The sequence below is a fragment of the Neolamprologus multifasciatus genome, chromosome 15, assembly GCF_963576455.1.
Source record: "Neolamprologus multifasciatus chromosome 15, fNeoMul1.2, whole genome shotgun sequence".
Taxonomy (NCBI): Eukaryota; Metazoa; Chordata; class Actinopteri; order Cichliformes; family Cichlidae; genus Neolamprologus; species Neolamprologus multifasciatus.
In genome coordinates this window covers 37,310,061-37,337,137 of record NC_140453.1, presented here as the reverse complement: position 1 = coordinate 37,337,137, position 27,077 = coordinate 37,310,061, and the positions used below count along the sequence as shown (strand labels likewise).

Below are 27,077 nucleotides of genomic sequence, written 5' to 3'. Positions count from 1 at the left end.
CCCCCGCACTGGGGCTGAGCCCCCATGCACCCACCCGCCCACAACCTCGGTGACACAACAACCAGGACCCAAGTCCCCAAGGCCCAGCCAGAGCCCCAGCCAGAGCCCCAGCCCGGGGGCGCAGCACCCCCAGACCCCCAAGCCTCCACGCCTGTCCCAGACCCACCCAGGGGCAGCCAGGCTACCAGGCCAGTAACCAAACGTCCGCCAGCCACAGACCCAGCACAGACTTGGTGGTGTTTGTAATTCAGCAACACTGGGATTAAATTTATTTTTTTACTATGGATTTAATTTGTTGATATTCCAAAAATCTTTTCTTGTTGATCCCATATTGTATAACTAGTCTGTCAAACGAAATAAAGTCTGTTCCTTCCAATATATGTTCCAAGTATTTAATTCCTTTATAACAATAAAATAATCTTTAAGGAGCTTGGAAAGAAAAGCGACCTGCTGCTCGGTCAGGCCTCTTCCGGGGCGCGGGGGGCCCTCGGGCCTCCGGCCTCTGTGCCTGCGGCTCGGTTCACTCTGGCACAGCTGGCTGCCGGCGGAGCCGGCGGGCACGCCGGTGCAGCCCCCTCTAGCTTCTGCCCGATGGCTACTGGGTGACCCCTCATCTGGGGATCCTCAGCCCTTCCCATGAAGGTGGCACGGTATGCCCCTCCGGTGGTCCTCCTTGGGGCTCTTGCACTCTGGGGCCTCTGGATGTCTGGGGCCTGGATCTCCTCCATGCCTGCTTCATGCCCTGGGGGACAGGGCTATGGCTCTCTACATCCTCTAGCAGACCATTACATGGGGAAACCATTTGAATACAAGCGCGCCGATCCACACAGGTGTGCACATGGGTGTTCACTGTTCGTAGACTTAAATCACACCTTTCTTGGCTGCTACTTCAAAGCACATTGTGCGCTGTCTGTCCTGCGTGCTGCACAACAACATTCAATATTTAGTATTTACTGCTGTTTACACTTAGCTAGATTAATGTGATGGTGTTGTGTATAGTATGTTGCATTGTTTTGTTTTTTTTGCTTGTTTTCTATTCTTTTTCTCTCAACAGGTGATCCCGGAGATATTTTTTCTTCCCCCCTTTCTCACTGTCCCTCTCCCCTTCTGTTTTTCTTTTCCTTCCTCTTTCTTTCTCCCTTTCCTATCCCTCACTCATGTCTGTCCCGTCTGTAACAACTGAAAATAAAATAAATAATAAAAACAAAGGTCGATCAAATGGACCAATACGGCAATGCCATGATGATCCATTTGGCAAAATAAATCCATTGGGTATCCTTGTTGGTCTTCAGACAACAATTCTGACGGCTAAAGAACCAAATGGGACAGGCGGAAAAAAAAAAAAAAAAAAAAAAAAAAAAAAGGAAAGAAAAGCGACTGGAGTTATTTAAATTTCTTGAAAATGTTTTTATCTCTTCTTCAGTTCTGAAACCAAATGGTGGAGAGTTCCAGGTTTCCAGGTTTAAGCCCTAGTGGGAGTTGTTCCTTAAGACATTCCTTGATCCACAATTGATCATGTGCCTCATCACATGAGCCAAGGTGTGTGTGTGTGTGTGTGTGGGGGGGGTTATCAGTAGAGACTTTGGATGAAACCATTGTGAGGCCTTGCGTCACCCTATCATATGACCTATTAAGATCACCTGACGCAAGATTTGAGTGGGTGTTAAGTCGCCTGGGGAAGGATCTCAAAACTGCATTGCAGGTGGCAGACAGTTGGTGTCATAAGCCACCCTCTCTGTTTAAAGATGGTCATTCATCTGTCTTCTTTGTCCAAAATGTAAACACTGGCAGCCTCAAAAGAGTGACCTCTATCCTTTGGATGCAGATGTACAGCTGAGTCGTGTTGAGGTGGCTCTTCTATTTTGTGCCATTCTATTTTTATAAAAGTGACTGTTTAGTTTCTCCAATGTATAGGTCTGAGCACTCCTCACTTCACTGCACAGCATACACAACATTGTTTAGCTTGTGTTTTGGAGTTTTGTCCTTGGGATAAACCAGTTTTTGTTTGAGAGTGTGGCTGAGTCTAAAAGTGCACTGGGATTTCATGTAGAAAATTCTCTTCAGCGTCTCTGATAAACCTGTTACATCAGGGATGACAATGTTGCTGCACTTGTCGTTCGGTTTCTCCCTAGTTGGTGTCTTACCTTCTTTCCTATTCATCTTTGCTGATTTGCTGATTCTTTGTGGATCTTCTGAAGTCCATATATACAGGGTTTAGCATCTCCTGGGTACAGATGGTGGTATGTAGGGAGGTCAGTGACTTTCTTTTTGTAGTTGCTTGTGGGGTTGGTATTTTTGCACTGAGGAGTATAGTAATTTTTGTGTGATAATCAGTTGTGTTTTGAACACACACCTCCTCTTGTCAGCTGGTAATATGGTGATGTTTTGGTATTCTTTGTGATGGCCTTCTTTTCTTGTATTGTGAGGTTAGAAAGGAGGAACTTTTGCACTGGAGAGGGTAGCTGAAACCTTCATTCTGATTTGCTTTGCTGCAGGTTGTGTTGATTTGTTAATCCTTATTGCTGTTTTGTGGTAGTCATGAGATCCAATATGCCCAGAGGTTGTAGAGATAAAGGCAAAATTGAGTCCTTTGGTTAGTACCTCCTTTTCAGGTTCAGTGAGGTTCCTGTGTGGTAAGTTCTTCACCCACTTTTTCTAGGTGTCTTTGGTTGTGGTGTCTTGTGTCACGTGCAGCAAAATGTTGGCCATTCATCACTGAGTTGTGGTGAGTATGCAGTACTTTTCTGAGGCCTACAGGGGGATCAGCATCAACACAGACTCAGTAAATCTTTCACACTACATACAGTAACTCCTCAAAATACAATGGATCTGTGTAGGAGGGAGTTATGTGCTCATGTTAAAATGAAAGAGCAGCTAATGAAGATTTTTATTATATATTATTATTAATTTTACCAGCACACTCTAGAGCCTGTGAACCACATACTTATAGTTTTAATGACGTCTTTCATTGTGACAGCATATTGCCTTCATTAAAAATGTAAAAGAATCCACCCACCACTTTGTTCACACTCTAGATCTTTTTTAACATATGGAATAGAAAGTGAACATTTAAATGGAGATGGCACGGTACCACTTTTTTTTATGTCCATATCATAAATATTATATTATACCGATATCATAAATTTAGACATCTGTCAATATGGATATGAATCCGATATAGTGTATTTTATAATGAATAAAACTGTTTTTTAAAATATTTTACTACATTTTATAAGTTCATACTCAAGTTTTAAAAAACAAAACACTAAACCTATTCTATTATACTTTTATGCAAAACATACACTACACCCAAATTATTTCATAGTTCAGCAATACTGATCAATCTAATAAACTTAAACCTACACTATCCTCCCTATTAGTGATGGGAATTCTGGCTCTTTTTAGAAAACCGGCTCACTAAAAAGAGCCAGCTCTAATTGACTCCCCACTTCAGGTTGTTTTGTTGCTTTAATTAATTTATTATCAACAACAATATAAAATTATGCACAAAATGAATTAGTAATGTAAAAAAGACGTTGGTTTTATTTATATATGTTTATATATTTTCTCACTCACTATGTGTTAATAGACCTCTCTGCACCGAATCATACTCGTTATTAATCTGTCTCTCTTCCACAGCATGTCTTTATCCAGTTTTCCTTTTCTCATCCCAACCAGTCGCAGCAGATGGCCACCCCTCCCTGAGCCTGGTTCTGCCGGAGGTTTCTTACTGTTAATAGGGAGTTTTTCCTTCCCTCTGTCGCCAAAGTACTTGCTCATAGGGGATCATATGATTGTTGGATTTTTCTCTGTATCTATTATTGTAGGATCTACTGTACAATATAAAGCACCCTGAGGCGACTGTTGTTGTGACTTGGCGCTATATAAGTAAAATTGAATTGAATATAAATATATACGGCTTCTGTGGACTCCAACATACACCCCTCTCCCCCAAAATCCACTCTTTCTATCTCAGCACTTCAAGTGAGGAACGAGCTTCGCAAGATCAAGGTGCGGAAGGCTGCAGGTCCAGATGGCATCAGCTCCAGGCTCCTGAGATGCTGCGCAGATGAACTATGTGGCATCCTAGGTTATCTGTTCAACCTGAGCCTGTCACTGGGGAAAGTACCACAGCTGTGGAAGACCTCCTGTGTGGTACCGGTACCAAAGACCTCCCATCCGGAGGACCTCAGCAGCTACAGGCCGGTAGCCCTGCCATCGCACCTGATGAAGACCTTCGAGAGGTTGGTTCTAAACCATCTGCACCCCCTGGTGAGGTCTTCATTGGATCCGCTACAGTTTGCTTACCAGCCTGGCATTGGGTTGGAGGACACCATCATCTACCTCCTGCACCGAGCTCTGACTCACCTGGAGAAGCCTGGAAGCACTGTGAGGATCAGGTTCTTTGATTTCTTCAGTGCTTTTAACACCATCCAGCCACGACTTCTAAGAGACAAGCTGGAGCTATCGGGAGTGGACCACCACATGTCCCAGTGGATACTGGACTACCTCACAGAACGCCCACAGTATGTGAGGTCACAGGGCTGTGTCTCTGATACACTGGTCTGCAGTACGGGGGCCCCACAGGGAACTGTGCTGGCACCGTTCCTCTTCACCCTCTACACTGCAGACTTCTCCATCAACTCCCCATGCTGCCACCTACAGAAGTTCTCTGACGACTCTGCCATAGTCGGCCTCATCACAGGTGAGGACAACTCAGAGTACAGACAGTGGACTCTGGACTTTGTGGACTGGTGTCAGCAGAACCACCTGCTGATCAACGCCGGGAAAACCAAGGAGTTGGTGGTGGACTTCCGGAGACGAAGACACACCACACTGACACCGGTGAACATCCAGGGAGTGGACATTGAGATAGTGTACTCTTATAGGTATTTGGGTGTTCACCTGAATAATAAACTGGACTGGAGCCACAACACTGATGCTCTTTACAGGAAGGTCCAGAGCAGACTCTACCTGCTGAGGTGGCTGAGGTCATTTGGAGTACAGGGAGCGCTTTTAAAGACCTTCTATGACTCTGTGGTGGCATCTGTCATTTTTTACAGTCTGGTATGTTGGAGCAGCAGTTTATCGGCAGCTGAGAGGAAAAGGTTGGATAAACTCATCAGGAAGGCCAGCTCTGTTCTGGGATGCACCCTGGACCCAGTGCAGGTTGTGGGAGACAGAAGGACTCTGGCCAAAATAACATCTCTGATGGACAGAGTCTCCCACCCCATGCATGTAAATGTTGCTGAACTGCAGAGCTCCTTCAGTGAGAGACTGCTGCATCCTCGATGCATGAAGGAGCATTTCCGCAGGTCCTTCCTCCCTTCAGCTGTCAGACTGTGCAATCAGAACTGCTCCCAACAAACATAGATGTTTACATCTGCGCTGTAACTGCAATAATTTAATCAACTGATTCGCACTACAATCTATTCTAAATATACTTTAGTTTATTCACTCCACATAAAATGTAATAAATAAACTATAAAATACAACGTCAACTATTTACATTTCAACTTAAAGTTGTTTAAAGTGAAACAACACAAAACACTGCAAACCACAACTCAATAAAATATAAATTAAAATATGCCAAACAAACAGAAGATGCATATTCTCTGTCATATAGGGTTGGGAGGATTTTGGGGGAGAGTGTTTTCCTGCATGGAATTGCATACATAGGATTCACTGCATGAATAAACCTTCTGAATCCTTTATCATCTGCAACTGAAAATAGTTGTGGATGATTACTATACCTTTCTAATGTGACGATGTTGTCTCTTGTTGTCCCCCCCCCACACACACACACACACTCTGCTCCTGTGCTACTGTGAGTGTAACTACTGCCCCTCCCCCTCTGCTCAGCGCAAGCACAACCCTAACGTGTGGAGTGAAGCGGAAAAAAAAAGTGCGAGATTTAGGGTGAGAGAAAGGAGGGAAAAAAAACACCGCTTCCAAAAAAAAGCCGACTTGCTAAGATCCATTTCGTTCGCGACCGACACATCACTACTCCCTATTCTGGTATTTTAAAGAGTACTTAGCGGAAAAATATTAAACCACCTAACTAATTGGGTTGCCAACTCCCAGCAAAAAAAAAAAAAAAAAGGGAACCACCCCCCACCCTCTGCTTCATGATGCTTAATCGACGTAATCAACTTTAATTTAATGCATGTCTAACACAAATGCACAGAAATCAATTACTTTTGTACAATAATTAAATAGATTCAACATTTTTCTTCAACAGATTTGTAGACGACAGATGGTACCTTCCCAAAGGAAAAAGTACTATTGCATATTAGGGTATATATTAGACTTAATAGTTACTGCATACAATAATGGACTATACATTTTACATCAGATGAAAACTTTGGTTGTAAGATTCAGATTAGAACCAGCTTCCAATTTGGATTCAGGAGACAGACACTATCTCTACTTTTAAGATTAGGCTTCAAACTTTCCTTTTTGCTAGAACATACAGTTAGGGCTGGATCAGGTGACCCTGAATCCTCCCTTAATTAGGCTGCAATAGGTGTGGGCTGCTGGGGGGATTCCCATGATGCATTGAGTATTTCTTATAAATACATCAAGTACTTCAAATACATCTGACATTTCCACCAGTGTAATAAAAGGATGAACACAGGATGAAGAGAACTACTGACATTTATGGTAATAGAAAGAGTGGCGTGCAATGCTTTGTATGTGTTTGACCTCATCTCTGGAAGTAAGGTGACTATGCATTGCTTTTTGAAGCGGTCAGGTAAATCAAAGGCAACGGGTAAAATAATATAGTAGAAAAGGCCTGTCTGAGTAGCATGTGGCACTTGTTTTTGAGATTGAAAAAGGGAACAAAAGACTGACATTCTGTTCCTCACAAACAACAACAAAACAGGCATTTGTAATCTCTGCTATCACCAACAGGATGAAAAAGCATACTAGGGAAGCACGTGTTTCACCTCTTATCCAAGAAGCTTCTTCAGTTCTAAAACTGAACTTTAGAACTGAGGCGAGAGGTGAAACGTTTTCAAGAAACTTAAAGAAGTTTCCAATCTCCTTAAAATGGCAAACACTTACCTCCGTGCTGTATCAGCCTGCAATCCCATCAAAAACTTCTGGCAATAACTTATTTGAAAGGTACATAACAAAACCATACCAAAGCACATCGAGTGACAGTATTTGTGACATCATTTTTGGTGAGGACTACGTTGTGACAACAGTGAGCATAATTTAAGTATAAGTGGTCAGGTCAAACATTGCAGACTTATATAAACTAAACAGGCAAACTCTATTTTTTTATATTATTATTAGACAATTCTAGTAGAAATGAAGCCTATGCGTACGTTCAATGATGAAAAGCCTGTCTATACATTACATCACTTTCACTTTCCCATGCTGTCCTGACATCATTGCTCTAGTCCAATCGTTTTCTATCCCCCCTTCTCTGATACAATCAGCTTCCATTCTGCATGTTTTAAATTTAAGTCCTCTGCTGTCCATCTCCCTTTTAGATTTGTACAATCTGTCTCCTTCCTATTTCTGTCTCATTCTGGTCATTCAGAGCCCTATCCAAGCTTCCATTGCTTCCATTGCAGTGCTTAGAAGACCACTCTTAATTTCTCTCCACTGGGTTTCCATTCTGCTGTGATTGGGGCATCAGAGTCTTTATCACCAAAAGCTTAATTAAATTCTGAATCTCTGAATCATTTTCAATGCATTCCAAATGATCTCTCCTTATTAAATTTGGCTTTAAGACACACTTTCTAATAAATTCAACACCATACCATAGAGTACCTATCCCACAGTCAGACTGAGTGAGGATGATAGGATGAAAGGTTGATGTTCCATTGAAAGCATAAAAAAAAATATGAAAAGGTATATAAAACATCAGCTCATACCAGTTTTGTTTTTGCTTAACATTTTTTATTCTTCCTCGAAATAGTTTTACAGTAAAATAAGAATGAGAAACATCTCTAATTATTATATAATAATTTAAATAACAAATTCAAATATAAATTGACACACCTGATTGGCCGTAGGGCTGCATTGAATGGGAAAGGAAAATGTCACTGCCGACTTTACCACACAGAGGAAAGGACATGATTACAACAAGTTTGTGACCTTGGTCAACACTATTATAAGAACCAGCTAAGCAGATTTAGTTTGGGGTGAAAGATCCAACTGAAAACTCAAACCTGTCCCTTTAAGAACTTTACCACTTTAGTGTTGTTCTGGCAGGACAAAGCATAAGCAGACTGAGTCAAATTACTCATTAAAGCTAATAAATGTAACAGTAACCCATCATCAGCTGAGGTGATAACACTAGAAAACAAAAACACTGTTTGGAATCTTGTTATATTTGTGTCTTTAATACAATCATGATGACTCTTGGTCTTCTTCTCTTAGGCTAGCCTACAGTCTGGATGATATGACTAATCCTGTTAGTGTTCTTTGTGTATTGAATGAACTTGTATAATATACTCTTTGTACATCATACAACTAACATTCTACAGTCAATGTAAAAAGAAAACACACCCTCTTTCATTTATAAGATTTTACAAATCAAAACACAATAAAAAAAAAATCAACTGGTCCTTAGCAGATTTTAAAATAAAGTTAAAGATAAATATTAACCTTAAGTGCACAGTGTGTAAAAAATATACTATATCTATAGGAATTAAAGAAGTAATGCCATGGCTCTCCAGTCTCCCTGTGTGTCTCTGCCATTTCTCTCTTTCTCTCTCCTCTTTGGTTTTCTCTCTATATGTATATACATTTGCAATGTGTTTGTATCTAACCACGAATGAACAGAGGTAGTGAAACCATCTCTGAGCTGGTGTTTGAGAGATCTGTGAAGGACAGTCTGCTCCTGTGTCAAGTGAGATCAAAAAACTTGGATTTCAGTATTGGGATAACCAGATTCGAGAACCTTGTAAATAAAGACTGTAGATTTTCCTTTGTTTGAAGGTTTCATCAAATATATGTCTTTTCACCTTGCCTCTAAATAAAATTATTGAATCTGACCTTCTGGGTCCTGCATTCAAGTCCAGCCTGCGCATTGGTTATGACAAGTAAGGTCAAATACACTTGATAATCGGCAAGTTTGATCACCTCTATAAATCCAGTTCTTTTTGCAAGTTGGTGATTTGGGGCATTAAAGTCTAAGTTAACACAATGCAAAGGAACAAAAATTGTCACTGAATTTAAAAAGGAAGTTATTGCTGACCATCAGTCTGGGAAGGCCATTCACGAACAATTTGAATATGTAGTGTTGCTGTTCAAGTTTATTTAACTAATGTTGAGAGCTGCTATACTAGATCATTTTTTGAATGATGTCCTGATATGTAAAACCTTATAAATTAAGGAGGGTGGACTTTTTACCAAAAGTAACACTAATATACATTTCTATTATATATTAGTATTTTCGGTATTTCAGCATTACTTACCATCGCAGCTAGCCATTGTACATTTTCAAATTAGTGTCTTCTTTTGTGAATCAGAACAAAGCCCAAACTACACACCACTGTTGAAAGAAGCAATACCAGCGTCATGTGCTGACCTTATAACTCTTCCAGTCATTTACATCTTTATTACAGTTGCAGTTTCTGACAACCCCAGGGATTTCCCTCATCAGACACAGGTGAACTCTTTATACTTTGATCTTGCTTGATTGTCAGATTGATGTCTATATTGGGAACTCTGGCAACATTCTCCATAAAAGCTGATGAAACAGCCTCACTAACGGAGCGTTCAGACCAAACGTGATAGACGCGTGATAAAAGCGAAATACGCTTTTTGGCTGTCCCACGTCAGTCCAAGCATCGCCCGCCTAGACACCAACTACAGGCGCTCAATCCCACCTGCAGAGCACCTGTCTATCTGCCTGCAGTTAGTAAAAGTGTTTAATACGATAGTCCTTTATTGATACCTGTGCTAATATACAGAGGTGTGGACTTGAGTCACATGACTTGGACTCGAGTCAGACTCGAGTCATTAATTTTATGACTTTAGACTTGACTTAAAAAAATGTTCTAAGACTTGTGACTTGACTTCGACTTTTACACCAATGACCTGGGGCTTGAATTGGACTTGAACCGGTTTACTTGAAAATGATTGATATTTCACCCCAAATATAAAAGTTAACATACATATTATATAGAAAGTGTGCACCATTAATTCAATTCATTGATTCATTTATTCAAACCCACACTCCGTATGTATGTGTGCGTGAGCTGTAGCACAGCCAATCAAATTAACCAGATTTTTTTTAAAAAACGCTCAAAAATGCTGCAAGGAGTTATTTTTTTTCAGGTACATAAACTATGAAGTAGTCAACAAAAAAACGAAATGCAATATGCAAAACAAGCGAATCACAGACAGAGATGGAACAACTTCCAACTATCTCCGACAGTTGAAGTTGCATAAAGAACGGTAGGTGGTGCTTCTCTTTTGCTACGATGAGATAGCTGACTTCATCTAAGTAGCAAATGTTGTCCAGGCTACGTTGGTGATACAGTTATTTTTTAATGTGTATGATATTTTTGTCATGCAATTTTAAAGCCGGTCCTACAAGCGCATCCAAGAATAACATGCAGCTTATCTCAGAACTGTCGGTGAAAATTATTCTTGGAGCTAAGTTTAATTGAGCTGCATTTTATAGAGGTGCAATTTCACAATTTGTGTATATTTTCTAAGGTCACTATTCCGTCATGTGTTGATAAAAACACAGATTTTAAAATTACATGGTCTAATATTTACATTTAGCATATAACTGGAACATTCTTTTTTCGTTGTTTTTTTTTTAAGACTCGAAAGGACTTGAAATTCAAAGTTTCAGACTTGTGACTTTACTCGGACTTTTACACCAGTGACTTGAGACTCGACTCTGACTTGCCTGACATTACTTGAGACTTGACTTGTGACTTGAGGATAAAGACTTGAGACTTACTTGAGACTTGCAAAACAATGACTTGGTCCCACCTCTGCTAATATATGCTCATTTGAAGTCCCAGTGACTTCCCTACAACAACTCCTTTAAGAGCCACCCACAAAGCCTCTAAAGAGTGTTCCTGTCTTTTTTAAATTTTCTTAATAAATGGAGCTTGCCTCCAAAATAAACTAACCTCTCTTTATTCTCTTAAATAATTGGTCTTCACTATGTTCCTACATAGTAGTATATTTTTTCATTAGTATAAAATGAAATAAATTCTACATGTGTCAAGTTGTGTGCCAATATTTGCTGTGTAGTAGAACTGAGACATTAGTCATTACAAAAATGTATTTGAAATAATATTAAAATTCTCGGTAGAGAAAGCAGCTGGTGTCGTACAGCTCCGGGTGGTTGGCTACAGATTTGATGAGCCTTTCCTCCGTACTGAATGAAGAATGAATGGCTTTGGCTGGTGTTGAAATCTCCCAATTCTTTGAATCTTTGGGCTGAAGGAAGGACAATACTCGGTGTATAAATGCTCAATCAACAATCCTTTATTTCCATACAATTTTCACACAATGAGCATAAACCATCCGGATGGGGAGAGATGCATGAGAGGGTCACAGCAAGTCTCAAAATGGTGGTGTGTTACACAGCTTTTTATACTTTCTACTGGCCCCCACCATCGTAAAACCTAAACATTCACATTCTCTCTATCTGTCAAGGCGCCTAAGTTATGACCTCGGGCTCCCTATCTTGGGAATGATCGTGGCTCAAGAGTTGGGAGTTCGCCTTGTAATTGGAAGGTTGCCGGTTCGAGCCCCGGCTTGGACAGTCTCGGTCGTTGTGTCCTTGGGCAAGACACTTCACCTGTGGCCTACTGGTGGTGGTCAGAGGGCCCGGTGGCGCCAGTGTCCGGCAGCCTCGCCTCTGTCAGTGCGCCCCAGGGTGGCTGTGGTTACATTGTAGCTTACCATCACCAGTGTGTGACTGTGTGTGTGAATGGGTGGATGACTGGATATGTAAAGCGCTTTGGGGTCCTTAGGGACTAGTAAAGCGCTATATAAATACAGGCCATCTTTCTACCCCCTACAAAGGTGGGGGCACAGAATGTGGTCTGCTTTTGCTATTACCGGCCCCAAGGTCCTTCGCACACAACATTCTCAGAAATGATTTAAGCAGTCTGACATGACAAGAAAACAGTGTAAAACATTTACAGCAGATAAATGGTGGCGCCCACCTGTCTAACAGAACCCAAAGATGGTCACATTCTTTTAATCCCCACAGATATACTGGAAAATTTGTCTAACCTACTACCAAAATATACTGGAACATTTGTGTAACATACTACAAAAATATACTGCGAAGAGGGTCATGTTCTTTAACCTAAAAATATAAGGAAAACTAAGCTATATATTTTTGCACACAACTTAGACTAAGGAGTATATTTATGTTCTACAGCTGTTTAACATAATTCGTCTACCTTGACTATGGGTATAAGATAACATAGTTTGAATAATGATCTCACAACTCCCCCTTTGATCTCTCCTTGGAGAGATCACTTACAACATACATTCTAGGGTTGCAATATCCACATCGACTTGGTCCTCAGGGCCCTCCTTCAACAGAGGCATCATGACCCCGGGGCCCTCCGGTCCCGAGGCTATGGCCCTGTCAATAAGACGAACTACCAGCGCCCTGAGGCAAGGGATGAAACAGCATCCACATGTTGTAAGAACTGCAGTGAAAACATAACCATAATTGACATAACAAAACCTTTCCATTGCCCAAAGACAGAGGTCATCCATGCTTCCAGCGGGTTATCCACTCCCGAATGCTCATACATTGTGGTGGACAACGTCTTTAGGCCTTCCAGAACTCGGGTCACAGAGCAGTCGGGGACTGTGTTATTTGAAATAAAAGTACAATACATATCCCCAAACATCGCGCAGACGCCCCCTTTTTCTCCCAACAACATATCTAACGCCATCCGATTTTGTACCGCCATTAAAGATGTTGGACCCAACTGTTCAGCAAGCCCTTGCATTTAATGACAGCACAAAGATCAAATGTATACGAGATTGTGGACCCTTTAACGTAGTCCAACTCTTTACCGCCATAATAATCAAAACACTCATCTGATTTACCTGTTTCACTACGTTTGGTTCGCTTCACCGTGGCCTGTGATGGTGGTATCCCCGGAGTGGATTCAGATCTGTCTCTGGGCAATTCACTTTTAAGAAAAATCACAGTTACAGTTATAACAGTCACACCTGACACTACCGTTTCTCTCCAATTCCCCCTCACCCAGCCTAGAGAAGTTGACATGAATTAAATGTAGATGAAAGGCTCGTCTGTTTGCATCTCTCCCCCACAGAAGGCTTCTCTGCAGAGCATCAAATCTACATGGCAAAGTGACACACTTTAGGTGATCTTCATCCTTGGGAAAAGTGATGTCAACTATTTCCCAGTCTCCTAGTATTTGTGCTTCACACAGAAACACAATTCCATCGCTGGATTTCCTCTGCGCTGTCCCTTTTAGAGCTTGGCACGCTCTCTCCATCCCTCGAGTTGTCACGTCCAACGCTGTTGAAGATTTAAGGCAGAGCACGTTGTACACCTTAGTTGTCTTCCTCAATGTCAACGATGAATCTCTCATTTTATTTAAAATCCTGCTGTGGGAAGTCTCCTCTTGATCTCCTGGAAGCTCAGTAGCACCGCTCTCTGTGTGATGTCTGCTGTGCTGAAGATGATCTCTGATCCTCCTGAAGCCTCTCTCCTGGCCTCAGCTCCCATCCTGTGGACGATCCTCTCAGCCACTCCTTCTCGTCATGGCACCTCACGACATCTACAGATTAAAAATAACACTCCTCTCCCCACATGGCTTCCACCATGTGTCAACTCCCCAATGAGACATGTACAAGAATGTTGCACATTCTCTTTAAAACAATCTCCAGGGTTTCCCACTTGGAGCAGTTATACTCCAACCTGGAACCTGGAACACATTAATCCAACCTGGATTAATGTGTAAAAACATTAATCAGCAGTTACATGTTCAGCCTATTTAACTCCCAGCTCCACCTGGAGCCTGTATCCTGGAAGACAAATCTGTTAAATCAAACTTCACATTTGCAACCAACTGTAGATCATAAGAGTGATAAAGTATTCAGCATAAAAGACAAGTATCATGTGCAGGTTTTCTCCAATCATTAAATCACTATTATTACCATAATTTGTCCCAAATCATGAATCATCCCAATTTATTCCACAATTTAATCTGTGACTTCCCTTAAGCAATGTCACTCCACCCATTTTATCACTATGAGCTCAGTAGTGGCCATATTCAACTATTCCATAAACACTGCATCTTATTTGTTTCCTCATGTCACTTGTCTGTTTTCTGCTGAATCCTCCACATCCACTCTTAGAAAAAACCAACATTAGGAGCACACATAGACAATCCTGGTGGTCAGGCGCAGGTCGATAGGTTCCAGAGGTGCCGTAAAAGGCCATAAAATTAAGCCTGCTGTAAAAGGAATGACACTGGTTTCAACACAGGAAATTTCCCACGTTATTCACATCGTCAAAGTAACCTTCAACATTTTCCCAACAACACAGTGTAACAGCATCATCAATCCTGTAGTAGAGAAACAAACATCAACCAATTGTTCTGTTATAAATCACATCATCAAATCACATGAAGAACTGTAATGCTGTAGAAAAGAGAATGTAAATGTTAGCGCTGCGCAGATGTATACACACTTTCTCACAGTAATCTCTGTGAGCAACCCAAGCCCATGAATAACACACCCCTGGTAGATTCACAAACACAGAAAGTGGCATTTAAAAGGTTAAATCATCACGCAACCTCGAATGTTGCTGTCATCTTTCTGCTCCTGTAAAAAGAAACACATAAATTCATCCACCCTTTTGTCCTGTCTAGGTGGAGGTTAACTTTGAGTCGTGGTCAAGTCTTGTCACTTTTACCAGTCAGTCAGTTTGTTTTTATTTCCATTCATTCATTCATTCATCCATTCTTTCTTTCTTTGCTGATAGTGGAAACCATCGCCGCATTTGATCTCCACCCTCAGCAAAATGACGTCATTTCAAAAAGAAAAAGAAAAACTTTAGGTCGGATTACCTCGCTGAATCCTTTTTAGGCAGGGACTCTCATTTTCTAATTGTCCCAAATAAGTGGCTTTCTCCAGAGCCCATTTTAATGTGGAGAAACTCACTTGCAACAATTTTCTCGACGACGTGTAGCGCTTTTAATTCCCGACGTGCAAATCTGCTTAAAGAAAAGAAATTCACAAACAAAAATCAGTGCACTGTTCAAAAAATAAAAATTAAATGAAAAATAAAAGATAAAACTGAAAAACAAAAGTAAATAAAAATACAGAAGCCCGGTCTTAGGACTTGTCACAGAATATTCTCTTTTCTTATAGGTGAGAAAACACCAAATCTAAAACTTGGTTCCCCATACTTCAGAAACAAAACAAAACAAAAAGAAGAAATCTGCTAGTTTCACTCTTTTAAACTCTGGCTGCAGGATTCTGTTCACCCCTGCTATCATGTTCCCCAAAATAATACTAATTCAGTCGTCTATGTATCATTTCTCAACCCACTCAATAAATCAGACAGGATGATAGTAACAGTATTACCTACTTAAAATTGTTTTTGATCCTAATGAGTTTCATTACATGTGTGTGTGTGTGTGTTAGTCGGGTTAATACATTTTCTATTTCTATGTATCCTTTTATGTACCTTCCCCCTTTTTCTGAAACAAAACTCTGTTCACTCCAAATTTTGTTTCAGAAACATCTAAATGAAAAACTCTGACATAGTCAGGCACAGCTAAACCCCAAATGCTTGCAGGTTACCATCGGCAACCACACTGTGTGTTGTTAACCCCTTCTACAAATACCCTCTTTGGATGTGTGCGACTTTGTGTATGATTTTGTGTTATCTCTAGTGCATATCATGTGCATGTGTGGTGTCACTTTCCATTTTTCTAACAGTACATTTGCATACCTCAGTGCTTGTCTTCCTCCCCCTTTTGTGGTGGTCTGGACACTGTGTCAATCCTCCACTCCCAGGCAGTCGTTTGTCTCCCTGGATTCCTTAACCCAATTTGATTCCCCAAACTAAAACAGCAGCCTCAGTCCTCTTCTGCTCCTTTCTCTCCGTTCTTCTCTCCCACTTTTCCGTCCAATGGCAGTCAGTTCTTTTCAGCTTTGTCCCGTGTATCTCTTTGTCCCACTGTCTCTTTCATTGCCATCTTGCTCCAAACATGGCAAATGTCAAACTCCGACAGTCTTCTCAAAAGTCCTTTACACACAGTGAGGTTGCAGCTTGCTGGAAACGCATCTCCATCCATCCAATCTAGATGGTGGATCTTCTCTTTCTGATGCCGTTTGCCCACAGTGCTGCTGGACCTCTCTGCTCATAACTTTGGTATTGTCTCTTGGACTTCTGTCCACTGTTGATGTTCAAGGCTGTGCTTCTGGAACTGCACTCGGTGTCTTCAGGGAGAGATTAGCTTCCTTGGAGTTTGCTTGTTCAGGATGAGGACTGGAAGCTGCAAAACAATTCAGCCAAAATTCTGGCTGGGTGTTTCTATTTTATATTATTTTTCTAATGATTTTAACCTATAATTTTCTTCCGACTGCTGCCCATGGAGAATTGATCCAGGTCCGTTCCCCACCTGTAAACGACAGACTGAGAGACTTTCATTATTCACTGTGACTGCATATGTTTTCATCACTCCTAAAGCAACACATCTCTACTTATTTTGTTTTGACCTCTACTGACTTCAAACCCCAAAAATGAAATTTTTATTTGATCTTAACCGGAAACACAAAAAATCTTCTTGATGTAGTTGTTAATTATTTTCATCCACAACACTCCAAATTATGTTTTTCTTTTGTGTCCAGCAGGGGAAGAAGGTGACCTGTAGTGTCACTGCTTCCCCCAGTTGGAGACAATTTCCCACTCACACTTCCACACTTTTTATTTTCTTTGTTTTCATCATTACTTTAACGCTAATCCACTTTTAATTTGCTTTATTTACTTTAGTTCATTTTCTTCTATTTGATCACTATGATTTCTTGACCATTATTATTTCACAGAAAATCAACTAATCTACTTTGTCTCCCTATTTGTCATCAAGGAATTCACACACACACTCGCAGGCTGGTCACTCACCCCCACCTTTTCTTTCTCTCTCACACACACGCACATTTTACTCTTCGTTCGTTCCGCCTGTGAACCCGCCCCTCGAGGCTGGCTCACACACTCTTCATACTTCTCGCAGTCCCATACAAACTTTCTGCGAGACACTTCTGCTGATTCAGGACAACGCCCTAATCAGAACAAAGAGCGGGTGCCGTCCGCTCTTATACACCTCAACCTAACTAGGACAATTAGGCTCACGATCTTCAGATCGCGCCACATTTGCCTCACGATTTATTCAAACTGCGTCACGGACTGGATACCGCAGTTTCTCTTCCCCATACAAATAAAACCAAATTAAACCCCCCAATTGACTTCACAGCTTGCAACAATTCGTGACACGGCCTCCTGCCGCAATTTCTGCACACCACAAACACACTTTTAGACACAAATTCTTTTTGTTGCTTTAATTGACTCCCGTACTTCAGACGAGACGCCGACTCTAACGGCGCTTTCACACACACTACACCGTCCTAACTATCTTTCTCTCTCCTTTTTTTTTTTTTTTTTATTACACCACAGAGTAATACACCCAATTTAGCCCGTCTATCTCTATGTGGCTCCAAATGCCCTCTTTATTTAATTTAACACTCGTCAGGGGACAGGCAAACAACAATTTCAACCACTGAAACGAGGAATTCACCTTTTTCAACCTTTTTTAAGCTTATTTAACCTTTTTCTCTTACTACTCTTAGAACTCAACCTTTGTTCGCAAAATGTGTCTTGTCCTAGTCCAGAATAAATGTAAACCCATGATTACACAAACGTTTTCAGTGTTATTCTGTAGCTATGCGGGAGTCCTCAGTTCCCAAGTCACCACCTCAGCTAACCAGACGCCGCTGGACCTGACTGGGCGTCCACAGGCAAGGGGGTTGCCACACCATGAACAAAAATAATTTCCACAGGTCCACTAGGCATCAACCTTTGATCCTAAAATGTGTCTTTGCTCTAATGTCCTCCCATTCACACATCAACCGTCACTGTCACCATGTTCATATTTCACACACAGAAACACAGCAAGCGCGTCTCATCAGCAGTAACACACAGAAACACAACAAGCGCGTCTCACCAGCAGAAACACACACGGAAACCTCTGAGCTCACCTTTGAAAATGCAAGCGCACCATAAGCCAGACTCTATTTCACCTCTATTTCATATTCTACACTTTGGCCGCGTTTTGGAAGCTTTTCCACATTTCTTGCACAGAAGCCAGTCATAGACAAAATTAATTTGTGGGGTTAAGTGGGCTGCACCCTAGTCTCAACGTAGTATTTTATTAGTATCTTGCTAGAGCCAGTTCCTATAACACACTTGAATTCTAGTCTCAACGTAGAATATTTTTAGTATCTTGCTAGAAAATTCCTATAACACACTGGAATTCTAGTCTCAACATAGAATGGTTTTAGTATCTTGCTAGAAAATTCCTATAACACACTGGAATTCTAGTCTCAACATAGAATGGTTTTAGTATCTTGCTAGAAAATTCCTATAACACACTTGAATTCAGCCTCAACTTATGTTGTTAGTATCTTGCGCTGAAAACCAGACACCGACAATTTAATGTGAAAATACGTGTAACTCAGCGAACAGATTAATTTGGAAAGCCCAATATGCACATTTGGTATTTATAATGCAACAGGCTGTGCTTACCTTTTTATGTTTGGACCGTCCTCTGTTCGCCTCGCCCCACGATCTCACCACAGGCCAAATCTGCCCCTCCTCAGCACACCAAAGATCCGGGTCACCAGGCACCAAGTTGTTGAAATCTCCCAATTCTTTGAATCTTTGGGCTGAAGGAAGGACAATACTCGGTGTATAAATGCTCAATCAACAATCCTTTATTTCCATACAATTTTCACACAATGAGCATAAACCATCCGGATGGGGAGAGATGCATGAGAGGGTCACAGCAAGTCTCAAAATGGTGGTGTGTTACACAGCTTTTTATACTTTCTACTGGCCCCCACCATCGCAAAACCTAAACATTCACATTCTCTCTATCTGTCAAGGCGCCTAAGTTATGACCTCGGGCTCCCTATCTTTCTACCCCCTACAAAGGTGGGGGCACAGAATGTGGTCTGCTTTTGCTATTACCGGCACCAAGGTCCTTCGCACACAACATTCTCAGAAATGATTTAAGCAATCTGACATGACAAGGTAACAGTGTAAAACATTCACAGCAGATAAATGGTGGCGCCCACCTGTCTAACAGAACCCAAAGATGGTCACATTCTTTTAATCCCCACAGATATACTGGAACATTTGTGTAACATACTACAAAAATATACTGCGAAGAGGGTCATGTTCTTTAACCTAAAAATATAAGGAAAACTAAGCTATATATTTTTGCACACAACTTAGACTAAGGAGTATATTTATGTTCTACAGCTGTTTAACATAATTCGTCTACCTTGACTATGGGTATAAGATAACATAGTTTGAATAATGATCTCACACTGGACCTGCCCCTTTGAACTAGGTCAGAGCATCACGTCACCAGGCTCCTGATTGGTTGGAGTTCAGATGGAAAGTCTATCCAGTTCACATTACAGTAAGGCTACAGTAAGGCTTACACCCCTCTCTCCTTACCCTCCAGCATTCATAAATCTGTTGACCTTCTTTGTCTGAGACCACCCACTACAATGCATCATCACCTACTTGTGCAATTTTTTTAGTGGTTGCAAAGTAAGTTACTTGTGCTGTATGCAATTTCAGATACACAGAAAGTCTTCACTTACTATATATGGCTGTCATAGTGTCCTTATCAAGGGCAGTTCTTCACTCTGCGCCGATGTCCATTTTGCTCTGTCCTCCTATAAAAAGCATGAACATTTGAGTATCTGACTAGTTTTAGATTTCCAAAAAACTGATATTTGTACAACTAAACATTTGAACTACAATGATATGCTATTGAGAGATACTTTTATGGGTACTTTTTGGTAAAGAAACTGGTGACAGAGAAGTAGGCTTTAGCTAACCATTTGAACTGACTTTCAAAGCTGTTTACCTTTTAAATTGCTGTGGATCAAAAACTCCAGTGGGAAGGCAGCCATTAGAAGAACACGCACCACTGAACCTGAAAATAACAAAAACAAACAAACAAACAAAAAACAGAACAATATATAAGAGTCCGGTAGGGTAATAAATCTCTTCTGAAGCAATATAGTTCATTTTGGGTGAAAAACAAAACATTCCTCTAAAATATATATACTGACATCAGCAATCAACATCATGATTGTAATTATTTCCCTCCTAGTCCATCTACTGCTCTGTGCATGTGTCAAGCACTACGACTGTATCTATGCATATAAATTGGGGTGGCTGTAGCTCAGGTGGTAGAGCAGGTCATCTACTGATTGGAAGGTTGGTGGTTCGATTCCTGGCTTCCCCTAGTCTGCATGCCAAATATCCTTGGGCAAGATACTAACCCCAAATTGCTCTCCGATGCATCCATCGGAGTATGAATGTGTGTGAATGTTAGCTATAAAAGCACTTAGAAAGATGTGCTTGTGCGAATGGGTCTGAATGGGTGAATGCACAAGTTGTGTAAAGCGCTTTGAGTGCTCAGATGAGTAGAAAAGCGCTATATAAGAACCAGTCCATTTACCAAATTCACCATATATATCCTGCATAAATGTCTTGTTATGGTCAAAAAAGGCCAACAAAAAAGGCATTCAATCAGAGGTGAGAAATTAATTGGGAATATCAATTATAGGTGAACTATTCTTTATCTACTAGCAATCAAGCTTCTTTAACCATGAAGCTTGAAATATTTGATTGTAACATAAAATAAATAAATAATAATAAAAATAACATGATGTAATTAAAAAGCACAACTTACATTAAGGAGATCTGTATTTGTATCCACAGGCTAAAAGTAAAACAGTAAATGTGTTAGTAATAGTCCAGGTATTTGTAAAAACAAACTAACAAAAAAACGAGGCAGTGACTGTGACTCTTCTAGTGGGATGCTAAATGCAGAGATTTAAATTTACAGTATAGTACTGCATGTACAGGTAGCTGTGTTGTGAACTGTAACTGAATATCAGAGAATCTCAGAGAAATTAAATGTACTTATTTTTTGAATTTATCAATCATAAAACCGTCTGTTTTGTAGACCTGTTACGATAACAACTTTTTGTTGGTCTGTATATTGCCCCATAAACAATTGCGACAAGTTATGTCATTGTCATTTTAAGACCATTTTATGTCTTTGAATGTATAATCATAATATAACACCATAATAATGCAAGATCTACACACTTTCAATTGACAAACCAACATCTAATTCTTAAAGTATTTAGGTCATTGAAATTATGTATCAAAATATTAGATACCTTAAAAACTTGTATAAATAGTAAATTTTCTAACAAATAGAAAACAATGTTATTTAATGTTATTGTTTTGTTATTATTATATTTTATTTTAGCTTGCCATCACCAGTGTGTGAATGGGTGGATGACTGGATGTGTAAAGCGTTTTGGGGTCCTTAGGGACTAGTAAAGTGCTATACAAATACAGGCCATTTACCATTTATTTTTGTAATTTTTTATGTAAATATAATGGCTATAATATTGCATCATCAACAATTACTGAGGTCATGTACATATATTGTGCGTTAAGGTGATATATCGATTATTGTGACAGGCCTACTGTTTTGGTATCATAACAAGCTTGCCAAACATGCATAACCACTAAGCAATATCTAAGCAGTAGTACTGGTCTGAATGAAAACAAACAAAGCTAGTGTTTGGGAAAATCTGTTAGAAAACAGTTATTATTTCAATAATTATGCTTAGCATGTGACACCAACACTACATAAAAACTACAACAACAAATACTTACTTTAGGAGGATGGGAAAGGGCAGCATGAGGTTGAGACTTTGACATCTGTAAGAAGAAAATTCATGTATTACAAACAAGTCGCTTAAAAATACATTAATGCATAATAATCAGAATAATGCTTGGATCCCTCAAATTAAATAAAACCATACCCTTCCACCATAGCTGTTCATGTTGTTCTCCACCTTTCATCCAAGCAGACAAGAACCGTATACTGCAGGATCAACCTGAGGGTTCCCGTCCTGGCCCGTTTCTTCAACCAGGAGGACACGAGGCCCGATTTTCGGCTAAGCAGGGAGTCCCTGGCAGTGTTGTTAAATCTCCTGGACCAGGATCGGCGCCATGGTTGGGGTACCACAATTGAGATCCTGGTGTTCATTTTCTGGTTGGCAAGTGGAGCATCCTACAGGGTGGTGTCAAGAGTGTTTGGGATGCCTCGTTCTACTGTCCACACCATTGTCCACCGTGTCACAGAAGAAGTGGTGGCCATTCGCCACCAGGTCATCCACCTCCCAAAGACACCAGAGGACCTGGAAGCAGTGTCCCATGGGTTTGCAGGGCTGGCACACCACAGAGCCTTCCTGAAAGCGGTGGGTGCAATCGACGGCTGCCACATCCGCATCAAGTGTCCAAGCGGCCCTGATGGTCAGTGCTACAGAAACAGGAAACTGTTTCCATCTATCATCTTGCAGGCAGTTTGTGACCATCAGGGCTGCTTCATCGACACCTACGTGGACTGGCCTGGTTCGGTGCACGATTCCAGGGTGCTCCGCCACAGCCCACTGTACAGACAGTCAGTCTACTCTCCTCCAGGACATTTCATCCTCGAAGATGGAGGGTACCCATGCCTCCAATGTCCACTCCTCCTCACACCCTACAAGAGGCCAGTCCGAGGTGTGGGAGCTCAGCGCTTCAACAGCCATCATTCCAGGGCACGCTCCATCATAGAGCGTGCGTTTGGAATGATAACAACGAGGTTCAGGGCCATCTTCCTGCAAGCGCTGGAGGTGCACCACACCTTTGTAAGTGGCCACCCAATGACATGTGAATATTGCAACATATAATGTTTGTGCGCAAATGGTGTGTGTGTATTACACACATATATGTGTCTCGCTGAGGTTAAAAGCCAAGGAATAAAAGTGGGTTTTAAGACGTGATTTAAAAGTGGACAGTGAAGGGGCCTCTCTAACGTGCATGGGCAAATTATTCCATAATTTTGGAGCCACAATAGAGAAGGCCCTGTCCCCTCTGAGCTTCCTCCTGGATCTCGGTACCTCCAGGATCAGCTGGTCAGCTGACCTGAGAGACCGACAGGGTATGTGGGGATGAAGAAGCTCAGAGAGGTAAGGCGGGGCAAGATTGTGGAGGCATTTAAAAACAAACATAAGAAGTTTAAAATTAACTCTAAAAGACACAGGCAGCCAGTGCAGAGAGGGTACCACAGGGGTTATATGCTCTCTTTTTCGAGTTGCTGTTAGGAGTCGTGCAGCCGCATTTTGAACCAGCTGCAGACGTGAGAGCAATGACTGACTGACCCCCACATAAAGTGAGTTACAGTAGTCCAGGCGGGAAGAAATAAAAGCATGGATCACTGTTTTAAGATTGCCAGTCGCCTTAAATTATAAAAACTGGACTTCACCACTGCTCTGATTTGGTTGTCCAATTTAAAATCACTGTCCAACTTAAAACCAAGGTCTGTAACAACAGGTTTAAAATAGACTTCCAGGGATCCTAAAACAACAGAGGAGGACTCACAGGGACCACTGGGTCCAAACACCAACACTTCTGTTTTCTTTTCATTAAAATTTAAAAAGTTTAGAGCCAACCAAGCTTTAATTTCATCTAGACATGTCAAGAGAGGTTTTATGGAGATGCCATCCTTGTGTTTTAGTGGCAAATATATATATATATATATATATATATATGCAAAAAAAACAGCATGTGCATCAAAATAAACTATTTCAAGCAGTGCAATTCAAGTTCTAAGCATCCCAGAGACTATTCAGAAAGGCATAAAGTCAAACATGACTTATAAAAACACCAGTATAGGCTTTCAAGGCCGCTGACGTCTGTTTCAATGTGGGAAGTGTTATGAACAGCTGATCGGATCGGCAAAGAGTGTTTCTGGAATATTGTGTTTTTGTTGCTGCAAGCGCTTTTTATGCAATTTTTGCAAAGCCATATGTGGAAGGAAACCATGACCTAGGACAAGCTGATGGCATAAGATGTAATTACAACTCCTCCGGTTTTATATGCAAAAAAATTATTGCGCTAGCTTATGCGGTTCCGGTTCTACAGGGATTTAAAAATAGTTACGCAAAACGGAGCGTGCCCGCTCCGACCGGCATTAAAGGGTTAAGGGAGACAAGACAGAGAGAGAGTGAGGGAACAGAGAACCAAGAGGGAGAGAGAGGGAGCAAGACATGATGGGCTGGGGAAACATGGAAAAACATGACAGACAGGGGCGACATGGAATTAACATGAGGACGGGCAACATGGGAACAGAAAAGGGAAACAAGACACAAGGACACACAAACACACATAAACACAAACACACAGAGAGGGATGCAGGGGGTTGAAACAAGGGGAACCTTGTCAGGTCCTGGCATCATACTTAAGTAGGGTGGCATGAAAGTGTGATGAGAGTGTTGGGAAGGTTACTTTTAAAATGTATTCCATTACAGAATACAGAATACATGCCCCGAAATGTATTCTGTAACGTATTCCGTTACGTTACTCAATGAGAGTAACGTATTCTGAATACTTTGGATTACTTAATATATTATCATGCTGTTTACAACTACATGAATGTACTATTGCTGTGATTTATTACTGTTACTCAAGGTCCGCAGCTCCGAACCGTAGTAAAGGGACCTCTGGCTAATACGGTGGGTTCTGTGTCGGGCTCGTAGCCGAAAACTAGCTTTACTTTGTTGTCTGGGTCACTTTGCTAGGGAGAGACAGAGAGAGGCGTTGAAAGGCTGCTCCAACAGAACTTATTGTTTTTGGAGGAAAACACGAACACGGTGTACAGTCGAGTCTTAATAGCTTACTTACAATTGGGCTCGTCAGGCACTCTTCTTGGCTGCAGTGGTTATTATTATATTTACATGCTTCCAGCTCCCGTTTTTGCTCGATGACAGCTCGTACTTTTCCTTTTTCTCCCTCCCTCGCTCGCAGACACATAACGTGTATGGCAGTCCATTCTCCCTGCAGCACGGACTACACTGCCTATGATGCTACATTCTTTAGAGCTATACCTGTAGCATTCTGCCTATTAGCTTAGCACAACAACAACAAAAAAGCCTCTCACCCAGGAAACACGCAGAGCGAGAGCGTCACCCTGTAACCATGGCAACTGTAACGCTGGAACAACAGAACGTAGCTGTCAAACAAAACCCAAACAGTCCTGACCCGCGACAATATGAAACAGGAAAGTACCGCCGTGTAATCCATTTATTTCAACAAAGTAACTGTATTCTAAATACCACCTTTTTAAACGGTAACTGTAACGGAATACAGTTACTCATATTTTGTATTTTAAATACTTAACGGCGGTACATGTATTCTGTTACTCCCCAACACTGGATGGAGAACAGCTGTGTTAGCTAGCCTCCCTTGACACCACACCTTGAACTAAGTGCTCCACCCCTCCCCTGCATATGAGCCACAAACCACACCCCTGTTTGGAGAGATCTGAACAGAGGGTGAAAGACCGTTTCCTGATAATGTACACAAGTGGGTTGTCAACCCCCCTTACCTGCTGGGACAAAATGGCCCCCAGCCCTCCGTTCAAGGCATCAGTCTACAGAATAAAAAGGAGGGGGAAGTTAGGCGTGTAGAGCAAGGGTTCCCCACAGAAAGCCTTCTTCACCTGCAAGAATGCCATGTGGCACTGCTCAATCCACTGGACCTGATCTTGGCAACCCTTTTGGGTGAGATCACTCAGGGGCCTGATCATGTCCACAAAGCCTGGCGGTAGTAACCAACCAGCCCCAAGAACCACCTTGCATCCTTTTGGTCATTGGACGTGGGCAGGATGCAATGGCTGGTGCTTCATCCATTTACAGGCCCACCTGCTCGCGCCTTCAAAGTGGTACCCCAGACACATAGTCACCTGGTCCATGAGCCGTTGGAAGATGGCTGGCGTCTCAAAATGGTGTTCTATGAGAAGTGTTCTCCCCTCTGCCCAGCTGAACCAATCTGCAAAACCTTGTTGCATTGCAGCAACATCCACTCTCTGGATTTGTGTGAGATGGTCATCACAATGGAGGGAGGCAGGAATGGTGGAATTTAGGACCTCCGACCCCAGATCATCTATCGCCTTCACCAGACTCAGCAGAGAAGTGATTTCAGCCTCTCTCCTTGCTTTAAGGAGATTGAGATGATATATCTGTGTGGCCTCCCCTGTCTGACTGTACCACTTCATAGCCCATTCCCCCCATGCCGTGTGACAGCAAAGGGTCCTTGCCACCCGTGGGGGACATTTAAAAGCACAAGTTACTGGTGAGTAACTTTGAGCTAGAAGAAGGGAGTAATACAAGCACTTTATCTCCCAGCAAAAATTGCCTGAATCTAGACCCTCTCTTGTACAGGTGGTGCTGACATTGCTGGTCTCGAGCAAATTTTTTCGTAACAACCTCCCCAAAACTGTGCAGCTTTACTCTCAGGTCAACAACGTATTGAATTTAATTTTTAACCTGGCTCAGACCTTCTTCCCAGCTTGCTTTAATCAGGTCCAAACCCTCGTGACTTTCTGCTGAGCAATAACTCCAGCTTAACTGTGGAGGCCTGGGCACCTCCCACACTACAAAAAACAGAAGGTCTAAGCAGCACTGTCAGCTGCGTTCATCTTTGTGAATGGGGTTATGAATCATGGACTTTAAAGTTATATTAAGCTGCTACACCAGCCCGTCAGCCGGAGGGTGGTAGACACTGGTCCGAACAAATTTAATGGCCAAAAAATTCATATAGCTGCTTTAGTATACAAGACATGAATCATGTGCCCTCATCAGTCAGTATCTCTTTTGGAACGCCAACTTGGGAGATGACCTGAAACAGCGCCTACGCCACACTCTTTGCA

The 27,077-nt window shown here is 41.6% G+C and overlaps 1 long non-coding RNA gene across 1 annotated transcript in view; it reads left to right on the top strand.

Annotated features, from left to right (window-relative positions):
- Nucleotides 1-27,077, top strand: part of LOC146502698 (uncharacterized) — a 358,388-nt gene that overhangs the window by 276,634 nt on the left and 54,677 nt on the right. The gene's annotated exons all lie outside the window — the stretch shown is intronic.